This window comes from Cynocephalus volans, chromosome 5, assembly GCF_027409185.1.
Source record: "Cynocephalus volans isolate mCynVol1 chromosome 5, mCynVol1.pri, whole genome shotgun sequence".
NCBI classification, from domain to species: Eukaryota; Metazoa; Chordata; class Mammalia; order Dermoptera; family Cynocephalidae; genus Cynocephalus; species Cynocephalus volans.
Genome location: NC_084464.1, coordinates 98570485 through 98587265, shown reverse-complemented (window position 1 = coordinate 98587265; position 16781 = coordinate 98570485).

Here is a 16781-nt window from a genome sequence, read left to right as displayed (position 1 = left end):
ATAAATATATAAAATTATAAATATTACATTTTTATAATAAATAAATTTAATAATTTTTTAATAATAAATAAATTTAAATATATAAAATTTTATATATTATAAATAATAATATAATTTAAATATATAAAATTTTATATATTATAAATATATAATATAGTTTAAATATATAAAATTTATAAAATATATATGGTAATTGTAGATGTGAAATCAATTGCTCTTATTATTGAAAAATTAAAAATCAATTCCTTTGGTAACAATTCAGAGGGTCTATAAAAGGAAATAAAGGTTTGGTTTAATACAGCACATATACAGAAATATCTAATCTATATATGATTTGGACATATTTTTCCCCAGTTGGGGACCTCATTCCTGAGAATTTTTAAGGAAAATGCTATTTAAGAAGAAAAGATTTTCCAAAATTCCAAGTATTTCTGAAGTGCTTTCATTCTGATATTACTCATGGAGCGTAGGTTGGACCTAGTAGTCTCATCTCTGTCACCCACACAGGATTCTCTGCGTTTTGGCAGAACTCTCAGTAGTATATCAGTATGGTGGGTTCCCAACCCAAAGAACACCAAGTACATAGGCTACTCTCCTTCTAATTCATGGATGATGAGCTCTTCAGAATGTCTTCAACAATTGGGCTCTTTTTGGAGTGTCTGAATTTCAGAAGGTAGAGTCTCCTAAACCTTGTTGAGGCCTCCTGTTTTTCCTCTCACACACAAGAAAATAGACTCCTTTGAGTAACACAGCTCTTCCTTCTCCAGCCACAGAAGGTGTTGTTGAAACCAGAACAGCTGTGATAATAATGCAACCATTGGATTGCTATGTTCAGATTAGCATCAGCGTGAATCATTTATCCAATTTACTCTTTGGACCGTCCTCAGTGATTGGGAAAAATTACAGAGCATGTGTCAGCATCCTGCTGTTTCAGTGTTAGGACCATATGGCCCTTACTTAGCATGAAAGCCTGAGCTGGAACATTTAGAACTATTATGTTTTTTAAAAGCATGAAATATCTCAAAGATATCAGTTTTTATATTTTATGTTCTCTTAAAATGGAGTTCGTTTTTGTCAAGCTCATTATATGACAGTCTAATTAATGGCTTAACTGATATTTATTACCATAAAATAGCAAAATTCTTTATTTTTAATGTTTATATTTCCAAGTGAAATCTAAACGCCCCCATGGATTTCAAATTTTATTGAATTTGTAAAATACACATTCACCCCCAACTTCTTACGAAGGGACTTTATTGCCTAAAATGAGATGGAATCCATGATATATGTGTGATAGTTCTCCATGCCACCATACTTCAGTCTTGTCACCTCAGTTCTCTAGTTGTATGTGGTTGTGTGTGAGGGGAAGGGAATGATACTAAAAGGTCCCCAGAGATAGGTCTGAAGTTATTTATGGCCAACAAGCAGAGTGTCTCCATCAGAATCACCATCCAACTATTGTTAGAGGACCTGTAAAGTACTGGGCTAAACGAACCAATTCACAAGTGAGTTCCAAACCTGCTGTAAACTCTGATGATACACTCTGGGGTGAGGATGAGGGGTGAGGTTATGGGACTAACTTAGTCTTTTAATCCAAAACTGAAACTGAAAATGGTTAGGAGAAAGAGTTACTGGATTTGGCAAATAAAAATACAGGACACCCAATTAACTTTGAATTTCAGATAAACAATAAATAATTTTTTAGTATAAGTTTGTCCCATGCTAAATTTGGGACAAACTTATACCCAAAATATTATTCATTATCCATCTAAAATTTAAAATTAATTGGGCATCCTGTATTTTGTTTGGCAGTCCTGAGGACGGCCAGTGAAACTAAAGAAAATCACTTCTGACTATTCTCAGGGAATTATCCTTACCTGAACATTTACTTACTGAACATTTCGATTGTGGTGTTCTCCTGCAGAACATAAACAGTTTCATAAAACACCAACATTAGATAGGGTCGTTCTGTGACCACGATGGAGTGAACAAAAATAGACCACCTGCCTTCACCTCTGAGCACAGGCTAAACTGAAAAGAACAACTCCAGATTTACTAACTATACATTTCTTAGTTTCTTATTCCTATACAGCTTGAAAAGTACTACTGCTCAGTACCTGGTAAAATACTGCATTTCTCTCTGGTACCTTTAAAAACCCTAAGCACTGCTTACGTGGACTGAGGGTCTCTGTGCTGCAGAGTGGTTTTTGAATACATCTTTTTTTCCAGTTTTTGATCATAGTGTTGGTATAAAAGTTTTTCCAAACTGCTAAAGTACCCCTTGTTTTATTTTATTTTATTTTTCTGGTTTTATTTTTTATTTATTTTTTATTGTGGCAAAACATATACAACACAAGGATTGCCATTTTAAATATTTCCAAACTGAGGATTGCATGGAATTAGTTACGCCCACAATGCTGTGTAAACACCACCTCCACCTATCTTCAAAACCCCTCCATTATCCCAAACATAAACTGCAGCAATTAAGCAACAACCTTCCATCATTCTCTCTTCCTACTTTCCGGCAACCCCCAATCTGCCTCTGTCTCTGAACATTACTTTTCTTTTTTTAATTTATTTTTTCTTATTTGACCCATGATAATTGTATATATTTATGGAATATGATGTGATATTTGGGTACATTTATACAGTGTGCAGTGATCATATCAGGGTATTTACCATATTCATCACCTCAAAGATCTGTCACCTCTTTGTGTTGGGAACATTCAACATTCTCTCAACTAGCTACTTGAAGTTATACAGTAATTTGTTGTTAACTGTAATCTCCCTCTATTGCTATAGGACAGTAGATCTTATTCTTCTAATCTCTCTATGTGGGGGCCCTGGGACAGCAGGCCCCGAACTTCCCAGTAGCCTCTTTTATCCCCCCACCATGAGATGAGCAAGAGAGGGAACCGGTAGGATTACTCCTGCCACCCTAGTGGCCAGGAGAGCCCGGGAGGAAGGTGAGTATGCTGCCCACCTATTCAGCCCCACAGAGAGACACTCAGACGTGGCAGGGGTTCCGTCAAGCAGTTCCGTTTATTTCCACACAAGCACCTGTTTTTATAAGCATATGGCAAGGGGATTTCCTAACTTGAACCTGTCATCTTAAAGGTCACGTGAGCATGCATCTTGCTCTAATGCTTTGCTACTGCAATCACACGATGAGCACGAGCACGGAAATATCTTTTATCCAATAATTTTAAACTATGTCTTTCCTTGGCCACTCCCCTGCGGCTTCTGTCAGGCGCCATCCTAATCTCTCCTGTCCAGGCTAATGTTTTCAACAGATTACATACGCGTATGTGGGTGGGGCCGTGGCTAGTTCTCTGCCCCGGGAGGAGGTGTGTGGTCTCAACGCCCCAACATCTCTACAATTTTGTGTCCACCAACCACCCTCTCCCATTCCCCTCAACCCTCTCCCCTTACCAGTCTCTAGAAACCACTATTCTATCCTCTACTTCTATGATACCCACTTTTTTAAGCTTCCACATATGAGTGAGAATATGTGGTATTTCTCTTTCTGTGCCTCGCCTATTTCACTTAACATAATTTTCTCCAAGTTCATCCATGTTGCTGCAAATGGAAGAATTTCATTCTTTTGTATGGCTGAGAAGTATTCCATTGTATGTATGTGTGTGTATACATATCACATTTTCTTTATCCAATCATCCATTGACGGTCATTTAAGACGGTTCCAAATCTTGGCTATTGTGAACAGATCCAAGATAAACGTGGGAGTGTAGATATCACTTTGACATGTTGATTTCCATTCCTTTGGATATACACCCCAGTAGTGGGATTGCTAGACTTTATGATAGCTTTATCTGCATTTGTTTGAAAACCTTGGTGCTGTTTTCCATGGTGGCTGTGCTAATTCACATTCTCACCAACAATGTGTAAGAGCTCCCCTTTCTCTGCATCCTTGTGTAAGTAAGTAGTAAGTAGTAAGGCCTCAATAAGCACAGGAATGACCATTATCATCCATTTTCTCAAGGAGCAGTATTTGTTATTAATAATATTAAAACAATAATTTACATATATTGAATTCTGACAATATGCCAGATGCTTTTCTAAGTACCTTACAAGGATTATAATATTGTATATTTTTATTAATTCAACAGATATTTATTGTGTGCCTAATTTGTGCAAGCTTTGTTTCAGGTGCTGTATAAAGTAGTGATGAAAATGGACAAAAGCAAAGCTTACAGGGATATTTATATTCTACTAGACTAAATAGAACATCAATAAACAGTTGAATTTTTAATGTATTAGTGATGTGGAGAAAAATAAAGCAAGACAGATGAAAGACTTCCTGGGATTCCTATCATACAGGAATGGATAAAGTGGTCCAGAGAAGCCCTCCCTGATAAAGTGATATCTGTGGAGAAAACTGAAGGGTGTGAAGAGTGATCATTGTGATGCTGGGGGAAGATGCTCCAGGCAACGGGGGCAGAGTGTTCAGATCCCCGATGGAGGAGCAGGCTTAGCATGTTTGTGGAGTACCAATGAGACCAGTGTGGCTGGAGTTATGGACAAAGGGTGAAGAAAGAAGAGCTCAGGTCAGAGCCCAGTGAGCAGGTTCCCATCATGAAGAATGTTGTAGGTCACTGTTAAGACTCTGGCTTTGACCCTGTGTGTTTGAGAAGCAGGCTTCCTGGTCTGTGTGATGTTGTGTTTTAGTTCTGGCCTTCCTTAGTGTAATGAAGAAGTTAACTCCACTACCTTTGGTTGTAAGAGTGACTTTTTACAACTGGAAGTGGAATTTTTCTTTTAAGTAAAAATGTGGAGAACAAAACACATCTTGAATAAAATGATGAACTATCAATTTTAGTTATAGGATCTAAGTCATCAGAGTTATTAAAAAATTTTTTTAAATACCTGACATCTATTGAGTTTTTATCACATGCAGTGTACCATGCTCAGTGCACTAACCTGTCTCACTCTCACAACAACTCTGCAGGTTAGGTAACATTTGTATCTTTCCATTTTTATAGTTGAAAGGTTAAGTGACTTGTCTGGTGAGTTTTGGTGGCAGCCTTTGAACTTAGGCAATCTGACCTATTCTGCACAACCTCTGCTTTCTCTGCTACATTCTATCTCAGAACCACGACTGAGCATGCTACATTTTTTAGCAGATGATGAGATAGCTTTGGCTATTAATTTCAAACTTCCAAAATTTGTTTTCCCAAATATTTGTATTTGTGTACTACTTATCTTTAATTTCTTTGCCTGTGATTGGCTTTCAGTTCTGACAGCTATTTTTAATGTTCGTTTAATATTGAATTAGCATTTGAGCAATCTTTCTGCCAGTACTAAATTGGCTCATTTTCCCTTCAAGAGTTCAGCACACTGACCATGCACAGCAGCCTGTGTGATTTGCTAAATTGAATCACTTGTGCTGTTATTTATGCTTATTATAAACGGTTATTTGCATGGCAAGCTGTAATATTGATTTACAATGATAGCATTAATTGACTACATTTGACTATGCACCTTAACTCTACATAATTTGCCTATAAATTTTCAGAATTTTGTTATGTTGTTTAGCATGGGAGGATCATGACCATTTTTGCCAGGCTACCACATCAATGCTGTTCTGATTAATTAGCTTTATGTGGAATAGAGCTTAACCCCATAGAAAGGTTTACAGTTTTCTGCCAAAAAAAATTCCCATTTATTCCTTCTTAGTGATGTTTACCTCTCCTATTGCTTTCTAAATCACAAGGCCATGAGACCACTGGTTTCCATTTGTGGCCAGATAAACTCACTGTTCAGCCACAAACAAATTCATGTAAAAATCTGACTGTATTGTTAAGTGACTATGCCAATTGCATTCCTAGGGCTAGGGCTCACAGACCTTTTAAACCCATTGTACAGACTGGGTCACAGAACCCTCACCTGCAGGTCCACGAGCTAGGTAATAGGAAAAGGATCCTGGGAGCTGTGGGTAAAAATTAATAGGCTTTAATGTGAGCTCAGGTCGCTAGTAGCAGCCACCCTAGTGGCCTTTCAAGGCATCCTGAGCGAACTGTGGATCAGAGCCATTCATTTTTTATACCTAAGTTCAATAACCCAGGACACCTTTGTGCACATACGCAATTACATTAGACAATAACCAAGGAAGACCTGGACACACGTGCATATTTACATCAAGTTCTCAGCCAGATTCGCAACTCCTTGACGGATCCTGATCATTTTCTATATTTCCCCTACACTAACTTAAGCTAATAGAAAAGGTGGAGATCAGTAGGAAGTTACAATGGCTTTCCTGTAAGCCCTCTGCATCTGTTGGTTTTAATGGCTAGCATTACCTATCTTAATTCCCACACCACTGTTCTGCACCCAGGCTGTACACCAGAATCACCTATGGAGATTTAAGAATAGCACATTTGGCCAAGAGCCTTTCATTCATTTTTCCTGGGTTGGGAAATCTCTTTGGAAATCATGTCAAAGAGGAGTTTAATACATGCATTGCCCTATTGAGAAGGGTTTCTGTCCATAGTCAGCAGGTAAAATGAGGAACAGGATATGAAAATACACTTTGAGAACACTGACCCATGTGGGAAATTAGCGAGCTGACCTTACTTAGAGAGGTTCGCAGCCTGGTAGGAATCACTTTGGGTCACTTCTCTCCTCTTACCCTCCCCTGTTCATACCTTCAAGACACATTTTGTGTTGAAGTCAAATAACTTAGGGAAATAGCTGGGATGAAAAGGGAACCAAAAAAGCTGAAGGCAAATCCTAAGCCCTGCTTAGGTTTATGAAGTAGATAGTCTGGCTTTTGAGCTGACTGTACACTACCTCACTTTCCCTCATCCACTGCCTCTCCAAGCCCCTCCTAAGATCTGGTCACTGCAGGGCAGTTTCTCCAGTGTGTCTTAACCTGGAGATGACAATAAACATGGGTCTTTTTCCCACTCAGAATAAACTCCATACTATTTGAAATGCTTAATATTCCCAATAAGATTTTATACATGAACACTGTGGGCCAATTCATCTGTCTATTATCCCATCTGATTTTGAGCAGTAGTAGATAAAATAATCATTTTGCAGAGTAAAAAGAAATGAAATCAAAGTCTTGGTGAAATATACCTTGTACAATTTTACTCAGTGGATAACGCATTGTCTTTTGTTGCAAGTACACTGAACCCTGATGCCTAAATAAATGTAGAGACAGTCCATATTCATGGATTAAAAGGCTCGACAAAGCAATGATAGCAATTTTCCCTAAACTGATATAGATTTAATGCAATTTCTATCAAGATCACAGTGAATTTCAGTAGACATAGACAAGCTTATTCTGATATTTTCATGGAAGTGTACAGGACGTAGAATAGCTGAAGCAATTTTTAAAAGAAGAATAAGGTGAGAGGAATCAGTATACCTAACTTTAAGACTCTCTATGCAGTAAGCCTAGTTATAACTTGGTGATGTTGTTAGATGGGTAGATACATAGAAGTTTTCTGATTTAATTTTCCTTTCTGCAACCAAGGTAAGGATATCGTGTCTCTTTGTTTTTCAAATAGCTTTGTTTAGTCATCTGTGACCAGCATGGTCTCATAGTGCTGTAGGTATGAAAATGTTTAACTATTAGGACTAATTATATTATTCAGTAACCTTTTTTCTTTCAGCACCTGAAATATTCAAGTGATTATTTCAATATCACAATGCTTTGATACCTATTTGTAAGCATTCCTAGGCTTGCTTTTCTCTGATGATGTATATGTTAGGGGACCACGCCCTTTTTCTAAGCAAAAACAACAGATGGCCTAAACGGATAAAAGGTGGTGCCCAAGGGAAGTTAAGGGGGAGGGCTAAGCATAGAGAGGCAAGGCACATGCACATTTGACCTTTTCAAGGATTGGCCTAAGCTTGGAAATCCCCACCAGCTAAGCATATAAATATGATCTTTTGTGTTACAATAAACGGAACTGCCTGACAGAACCCCCGCTGTGTGTGCATGTGTTTGTTCCCTATGTGGGAGAGCAGCAGCGTGCTCACCCATTTCTTGGAATCTCTTTACATCAGCGGCGTGCTCACCCATTTCTTGGAATCTCTTTTCACCCTGTGTCCTGGGCGGGGGGCGGGGGCGGGGGGGAAAGGGCAATCCTTTTGGCCCCAACCCTCTAGGGAAAGGAAAAACCTGTTGAGGTCCTGTGCGGCCTCCAGAGATGCCCAACAATATGTAATTGTAACACATTATAGAAATAGAATTTTATAAAATTTAATGTTAAGACTAAATTTGAAATTCATTGGCCATATTTAATTTGGGATCATAATAGAAAATATGAAAAATGCCATTATATGAAACTACAAGTTTGATTTTATACATTATTCTTTTAGTAAAGTTTGTAAATATTCTAATTAATGAAATCTTAGATTGACAATGTTCTAAAGGTTCTTTTTGTCCCACACTAGAGAGATGATGTAACTTGTCTTAGATAACAATGGTTTGAATTCAATTAAGTATGATCACTTGTTCATCATCGTGTGTGTGTATGTGTGTGTGTTTGTGTGTGTGTGTGTGTCTGTGTGTATTTTCAGTTTGCTTGATTGTTAGAAGTTTGAATTTTGGATTCTTTTTTCTGTATACTCTATAGCATGTATAAATGAAATTATCTACCCTAAAACCGGTTTGACAATTACCTCTATTTTAGCATCCTTTGTTGAAACAGTGGTTTGTTTGCATCCCCTGTGTACATTTATTTTAACAAAAGTCATGCTATGACTATGAGATAAATTAGACATGATTTCATCTACAAATTCTTATTTACTTTACCTTGATAATTCATTTATGTTAATTCCACCTTGACCAGTCTATTTTCCTAAAATAATAAAAGAAAGAAGCATAAGGACTAGGAGAAAGCAGTGAAAGAACTGAGATTATTTTGCTTGAAGAAGTCTTCTCCAAAGTATCTAAGCACACTAATTAGAGGATACATGTTCCTCTCCTTTTCCTTCCTACATTTTCATTTCCCTCTATGATCATCAGCAGTTTTTAAGCAAATTCATTATTAAACAGACATTTAATAGGGAAAATAGAATGACTGATATTCTGTGGCTTGCAAGACTACCTCATACATTGTGTCTTGTATGTACAAGCTGCCTTCAAAGAGTTCATGGAAAGGTTTGCATTATCTTTTAACTCCACTTTTCTACCAACTTTTTGAAGTGAACTGGTATGTATGCAAATACATACTTAAATACATTCTCAATACTGGCAGTTAGTCTCAAACTTTAAAGGACAAGATATGACAAACTTGTGTAAAACTGCAGCAGGAAGGTTTACCAAGGCTATAGTGTAGAATTCTCTGAAATAGTCTAATGAAGGAAGGATTATTTTACAGTGGACATAGGAATTAATTATTTAAAGATCATACTCCCTCTTTCCCCTAACAATAACAATTAAAAGGCCTAATGACATAGAGATAGACAACCCAGCTTCTGGAAACAATTTTTATATACTATTTTTATATGTCCATCCACTCAGCTAGTTTTTCCACAACTTCTCAGTCTTGATCCCTCTCTTCTTAACTTTTTTCTTTCAATATTACTTTTCTCTTCTGTGTTTTCAATTTTTCCCTTCCAATAGAATCATTTCAGCTTTTAAATGTGCCCTAGATCTCCCCATATTAAAAAATGAAAGCAAAAACAAATAAATAACCCTCTTTGACAATGCTCACATCTTCTACTATAAAACACTTTCTGCTTTCCTTCATGTAAATTTTTCAGAATAGATGTCAAATATTAATGTTTTCACTTAATCTGTTCCCTCGCACTCTAAAAGGTACTCTAATCTGGCTTCTATTCACATTACTACAGAAAAACTGCTCCTTCTTCAGTCCTCAATGACTAATGGTTTTTAAATTACCCCACATTTAATTTCTAGCCATGAACCTACTAATGAGCTGCAAATTTATGTATTCACCTACCATTTGACATATTCACTAGAATGCTTCTCAGTGATCTCCAGCTCGAAAACTTAACTAACTTATTGCTTTTTCCTATCAATTTTGCTTCTCATTTTTCTGGTATATTATTCTTATTTATGTAAATGTCACCTCCATCATGCAGACACTCAAAACAGATATTTTTGAATCCTTCTTGTCATCACTTTCCGCTCTCATTCTCTGTTCCATTACATACTTGTGACAATATTATGGCCTCAATATTTCTTGACCTGATATGGTGGTTTGCATTTCTACTGGCATCACTCTAACTCAAACCACTATCATTTTTTTTTTTTTTCTGGACTCCTCTTTCGTCTCCCAACTTTATTCTTGCCTTCATATACATCATTAATTACAAATTTCTAAAAGATATTTCCAATTGAACATTTATTCATATCATCACCTTGCTAGAAATAAACCTCAATGCCATTCAATTGACTTTTTCAAGGCAGTAAACATGACCCTGTAGGATCCAGGCTTGGAAACCTCCTTAACTTCATTTCCAGACATTCTGTCCTTCAATAGCTCCTCTAATAACATTGTCCCTCTTACATTTCCTTGAATTTAATAACTGATTTCCTACTCCAGGCATTCACACATGCTATGAGTTCTCTGAAATGTCCTTTACCTGCCTAACTTCTAATGAAATTCCAGATCTCAACTTAAAATCCACTACTCAGACTCATGCTCTAATTCTCTTATTTAAATGTGCAAAATCCTCCTTATTTCCTATAAGCAATTTTTCAAATTATTTTTGGGTGCTCTTATCTGTGCATTTATTTATCTATTCATCTATGTATTTTAATTTTGTCTTTCCCACAAAAATATAATTTCCAGAAAGGCAAAGCTTGTGTGTATTATTTTTCTAACAATGTATATCTAGTATTTTTTTATTGAAACATAATTTCAATAAACTATGTACCCCACAGTACATATTTGTGGGGTACAATGTTGCACATGATTACCTGTGTGCAATATACCAGCAAGCTTCATATATCTGTATCTATATCTATATCTATGTCTATATATACACACATATATATAACACACACACACACACACCTAGCATTTGTCATAAAACCTTATAAATATTAAGTATTTAATAATTATTTATTGAACAAATAAATAGATTAAATGGATGGAAAATTGAAACAAACTTTGCTTCCTTCCTTCAATATCTCAAAAATAGCATATAATGATGCATCTATGACATGTGTTGCATGATATAAAGCCAAATAATATACAACATTTAAGAATTCTGAATTTGCTGTAGCAAATTAATGTAACCTCATTATAAATTGCTTGGAGCTATCCATTTACAAAATAATGCTATAAATGTGAAAACAAAAGCATTGGGAAATGATTACAATTTTAGAGAAGAACATTTTGAATGAGAACATTAACATTTGCAAAGACATTTATTTTCAATTTTTAGCAGGGTGACTAAATGGCAATATGTGCTTTTGCTTTGTGTATGAAGGTGTAGTTGGTTGATTCTACTGATGTGCTAGAGTGAGTACATTACACACTAAAAAAATATTGAAATGTTGAATCCAATTGCTTTCATTTCTCAATCTAAGCCCAGAATATGTTGTAATAGAGACAGGATCTGCTTAATGACACAGTGAATTCTGTTTAATATAAGTTAGAAGCTTTCATTCCAGCTTCTGTGTAAGGTAGTACACTCTGCTTGGTAAGTGATGGTTCTTTAAGGACAGAATGATTGAAAGTATTTGTAAAAGGTGGCAAATTCAAGGTGGCTTTCACAGCATAAGATTCCAAATGACATAGTTTGTTCCACTAAGCCATTTTGTCTTTTCTTATAAGGATCACTGAAGCCATGTATGTAAGTCCAAAACTGAAGTTAAACGTCGCAAGGAATTTTCCAGGCTTTATACTTTAACCTTTCTATGTTTTCAAGCTTAAATTGCTAACCTTGGTTTTCTCTGTTAGAAAAGGCACAAGTGAGTACTTGTGAGGTTTTATGTTTTTCTATAGGTAATAAGAGGCCTGATGGCAGGGGGGGGAACTTATTGGAGAATTTTTGTTAGCTTTCTATTATTAAAACAAGCCCCACACTATGTCTTTCTCTAATTTCACTCTATTTTTACAGATTTTGATCATTAGCCAAGAAGAATGCTTTCCTCTATTGTTGTAGATTTGGTTATAGATTGTCAAAATGATGTCAGTTATTTATCAGCAATTAGAAGTGTTGCTTTGTCTACTAAGAGTCCTCTATGTGGTGTTTTGAGATTTATCCACAAGCAAATACCCTTGACTATTAATAATGAAGTATTTTTCCCTTCCGTTGTCACAGCCAGGCTATTGATAGAGTTGGTAAAATAAAAATATAAATTCCCACATATGTGGGTTATCTCAAAAGCCCTTTTTAAAATTATTAATCTGAAAGATTATTTTAAGTATCACAGATTGATCTTTAAATCACATATATCCAAGGCAAGTATCTCCATATCCTTGATATTTGCCAGTAGATAATGATTAAATATTTTACTTGCCATTGAGAAATTTTTAAATTGTTTTCTTTTTCTTCTATGTTTCAAATTCAGCTAGGGAATTCTGATGGAAACTACTTCTATCATATATTTAAATTTTACACATCATTAGAACTGGTCACTGGAAGCTTTTCTTAAGGGAAAATGATATTAAAGTGCAAATACCTCCATTAGTTTTTTATTAAGTAGCCTTGATTGTTTGGGTGATGGCAGAAGAAAAAGTTAAAGGAGAGAGAATGTTCAAATGCATTCATGAATGTGGGAGACTGTCAACCTATACATAAAATGTTATAAATAATTTTATGTGAGTTGGATTGAGACATGGAATAGAATGTACACATATACTGGAGTTGTCATGAGATCGATAGAATGACATGAGATCAACAAGACTTGGCATAATATACTTGTTTTATGTTCTCTATATTACACTAATCAATACCAGAACCACTTCTTCCATCTTTACCACCACCATGATTCCTGCTACTATTATTAATTATATAATAATTAAAATGGTACTGTTATCATCATAAGCAAGTTACAATTCTAAATATTCTGCATACACTATATTTTGTTCATTTATTCCTTACACATATCATATAGATGGATATTTTCATTGTCTGTATTTTTCAGACATGGTAACTTTGAAAAGTTAAGTAACTTGTCCTCCAAATTTAGAGCTTGGACTCTAATCTAAATTTGCCTGACATTTAAGTCTGAGTTTTAATCACAGAATTGAATCATCTGTCAAGTTCCAAGGGGTCAGTTATAAAAGGGGGTGGGAGGAACCTGATGGTGGAAACAATAAACATGAAAATATGTTTCCTAAATCTTGCTTACAAAGATCAATTAGAAAGGCAAAGTCTCGTGCCCCACCTCAAAATTCCTGAATCAAAATCTGCATTTTAACAAGATATCTGGCTGAATTGTAAAGTGTGAGAAGAAATGCTTTACTTTTTCAATAGAATATTATAAAAAACACGGTCAAGTTCATCACCAAAATCTAGAGTCCCTGTATTTATGTAATTTCCTCAACATAACAAGCTACACAGCATTTTACTAATTTATGACTCTTTTTTTTTGATCTTCTTAACTTATTCAATAAGTTATTTAATGTGCACACCTATTTTGTGCCAGAAGTGTAAACAGTATACAAGAGACTTAGATTTTATTCTATTCAAGAATGTTTCATTCTATTTCAGGAGGAAAAATGTGAACAATGGATAATTATTTAAATTGTTGTTTAATAAATGCCATAAGAAAAACAAAGTTTAGATATAGGCAATAGTTTTGCAATCTGGACATTTATCAAAGAAAACTTTATAAAGAAAGTATTTTCTATTAATAAATGTATTAAATGTATTTGGGAGAATATTTTCTTGGTGTACTTATTTTGTCTTGTGTCATTGACTACTTTCTATTTTTAATTCACACACTTGGTGATAATGGAGAAAGTTTACCATTTTATTATTTCTAAAAATGCATTTGAAATTTCTGTGAAAATTAAAATAGCATTTGACCTCCTCTTATGTGGTGTGTCCCTTGCCCTTAACTCTAGTTTTAGAGATAACTTTTCCTTAAAAATATTTTGTAATTCTACTCAGAATTTTTTTTTCAGATTCCAAAAATTTAAATACGCTAGAGAGTTAAACATTGACTTTAAATATTACCTTTCTTTTTGAAAATAACACAAAATTCAAATAGTGGAAGAGAGAAGATTTTACTCAAAAACATCAATGCTTAGTTCTTAGAACTTCAAATTCACTAGAAATGTCAGACTGAATAGCAATAGTCAGTACTTGGTGACTTGACACTACTGGTAGGATGTCTTTTACGTATTTATGTATTCTTGAAGAAGAATGCTCACTGCCTACATAACATCCCAAGTCTTTTCTTCGAACAGTTTATGAAACAAATAGAGAAACAAACACTGCAATTTAGAATATATTCTATTTCTAAGTGATAACATATGGATTTTTAGAGTTTAGCAATTATTAGAGATGAGTGGTAGAATTTAGATGTACAGAGGAGTTTAGATTTCATGGAGGAACATTAAGTTATTTTTTCCTTTCAGGATGCATAGGATTTATTTTATTAATTAATATAAAAAAAGTTCTATTCTAATTCAATCATTGCTTTTTCATATATTAGATTAAATATTTCTATTAACAGAAAATTCCTTCATCTAGTCATCTAGGGTTTGGCTACCCAGTGAAATCGTTAATGTGGGAAAGATGGAAAAATGCTTAATTTTTGGTTTGTTTGTTTTATTTAACAGTTTCAAAATAATGAAAAACATCCTTCAATAGTAACCAATTGGTGGATAGAGTTTTTTTTTTTATGTTTTGTTTTTTAGTTTCATTATGAACTCATGCTTTACATATATTTGATATATTCCAAACTATTCAATTGTAATTTGTGGTAATGGGCATTCTGCCAGTATGGATCTGGACATCTTGGGCATGAGGGGCGACAATCAGCTTTGTATCTCATGAATATTCATACTCCACCCCCCCAAAAAAACTATTGCAGTTGATACTGATATGCAAAATTTCCAAATTTTGGCCAAGTGGGACTCTTTTCAAGATGATTCCTGAGTAGTTTTGAAAGAGCACTCAATATCTCTGCTTTCTCATATGACAATATTAGGGTACTTCAAAAAGTTTGTGGAAAAATGGAATTAAAAGGTAATATGAATCCGTCCATGAACTTTTGAGGGCCCCACATATAGCCCATTTCACCTGGAAGTTCTCCAGCCTCAGTCTTTTCTCCAAGAAGCCCTGGTTCCTTCCAGTGAAAAATACATTTGTGTATACATGTATGGATAAACATAAAATACATATTTTTAAAGACTAAATCTTGATTTATGGCAAATGGTTGGCCATTTTTTCTAAGTTTTTACTTGAAACAAATAGGAAATGTATTTTTTTCCTTGAAAATAGTTTCTTAAAGATATTTTTATTATAATACCTCATGAGTTCATACCTGTACATATAATTCAAATTCAAGACCTTCAGAGTTTTGACTTAATCTCCTTCCCATTATATGTGTTTCTCTTATACTCATGCTAAGAATTTCAGTTCTCAATAACACTGAGACTGTTAAAATTAAGATAAAAATAATTACTCATTTATTTATTCCACATTATACATGCAGGTATATGAGTTTTATTATAAAATTATCAACACTAAAAAAATATAACAGCTTAAGTGTCTCAATTTTCTTTTGCAGTTTTTAAAAATAGCTTTATTGAGGAATAATTGACACACAAAGAACTGCATATAGTTAATGTGTTCAATTTGATGTGTGTTTGTACATATGCAAACATCATGATACCATCGCCACAACTAGGGTAATAGATTTTGTCCTTAATACATATCTCTCTGGGATATGCAGTACAGTCAAATTACTATGCTTTAAAGTCACTTTTAATATTTTCTCACTTTATAACACCAACTGCCAACACACTTATGTGCATTTGTTTCTTCTTTTATTTTTATAAATTTATTTTAATAAATGTAATTGTATGGGTAAGTGTAAAATGTCTATTGGTTTATGAAATCACATCTACAAAACAAGGAATCTGCAAAGAAATTTAATTTCTGGTCTTTTCCCTCCACCCTATTTCCTCCCTCCTCTGAGGGGTAATGATTCTCCCTTAAAGCTTCCCTTAATGTTTAAATATTCATTTCATTGTGTATTTACTTTTCTGTTTTTAATATAAACAGATATTTCTTTTTCAACTTTTTGGTTCCTAGGAAGGTTCATATTTTTGTTCCTGTGGTAACCTTTATACTAAATACCTTTTCATAGCAACTTTAATCCTTCTTTTTTTGTTGTTATGCTCTGTCAATTTCCTAGTACAAGGAATAATGAAATTAGTTACTAAAGTCTTCTTCCTCCTGTCCTCTCTCTTCACCAGCATCTGTTTGAAGCAATTCAGCTTAATTCACAGTTGATAACTGCAAGTCCCATCAGCAAGCATATTTCATTCCCTATTCTATTTAGAGTTTGATAATGCTATTTGCATTTGATTTAGCTCCAATTTTGAATCAAACCCATCTCCTAAATATTCTCCAATTTTCTTTCCTTAATTTCCTAGAAATCATAAGTTTGGAATATTTTAAAATATTATTTCCTGAATATACCATATGTTCAACTTTGAATCATATTTATTGAATGTATCATCTAATTTTAGTTTCATACTTTAATGAAATGATTAAATGAACTTGTTATAATTTAATATTTCACCACTTCCTTATTTTTCAGCTTATGGAAGATTTTGAAATTAGTTATAGAATTTAGTGGTTGATTA